The 822-nt window shown below is 38.2% G+C and overlaps 1 protein-coding gene across 1 annotated transcript in view; it reads left to right on the forward strand.

Moving 5' to 3' along the window:
• Nxn (nucleoredoxin) overlaps positions 1-822 on the forward strand; it is a 155,812-nt gene that overhangs the window by 116,420 nt on the left and 38,570 nt on the right. The gene's annotated exons all lie outside the window — the stretch shown is intronic.

Below are 822 nucleotides of genomic sequence, written 5' to 3' on the forward strand. Positions count from 1 at the left end.
TTTTTTCCCATTCTGTGGGTTTTCTCTTCACTTTTTTGATTGTTTCTTTTGCTATACAGAAGCTTTTTAGTTTAATGAGGTCCCCGCTTATTGATTGCTGACCTTAATTCTTGAGCAGCTTCTGTCTGATTTAGAAAATCCTTTCCTACACCTATATTGTGTAGGTTTTTGCCAATGTTTTCTTCTAACAGTTTCAGGGTTTCCAGTTTCACATTGAGGTCTTTAATCCATTTGGAGTTGATCTAGTTTCATTCTTCTGCAGGTGTAGATCCAGTTTTGCCAGCACCATTTGTTGAAGATGCTGTCTTTCCTTCATTGTGTGTACTTGGCACCTATGTCAAATATCAGGTGGCTGAAATAGCATGTACAAATCTGAGTCTTCTATTGTGGGTCTTCTATAGTGGTCCTTTTTTTGGAGCTAAGGACTGAACCCAGAGCCTTGTGCTTGCTAAGCAAGCACTCTACCACTGAGCTAAATCCCCAACCCCACTAGCTCTGTAGTATACTTTGAGATATGATATAGTAATCCCCCTAGGATCTCTCTTTGTGCTCAGGGTTGCTTTGGCTATCCAGGGTATTTTGTGCTTCCATATGAATTTAAGGATTTTTTTTCTAATTATGTGAAGTATGTCATAGGCACAATCCCCCCAGTGTTGCTCATTGTGCTCAGGGTTACTTTGGCTATCTGGGGTCTTTTGTGCCTCCATATGAATTTAAGGATGCATTTTTCTAATTCTGTGAAGTATGTCACAGGAATTTTAATTGGGATTGCATTGAATCTATATATTACTTTTGATGGTCATTTTAACAATATTAATTCTT

The sequence above is a fragment of the Nannospalax galili genome, unplaced genomic scaffold (assembly GCF_000622305.1).
Source record: "Nannospalax galili isolate Female #2095 unplaced genomic scaffold, S.galili_v1.0 scaffold212, whole genome shotgun sequence".
Classification (NCBI taxonomy): domain Eukaryota; kingdom Metazoa; phylum Chordata; class Mammalia; order Rodentia; family Spalacidae; genus Nannospalax; species Nannospalax galili.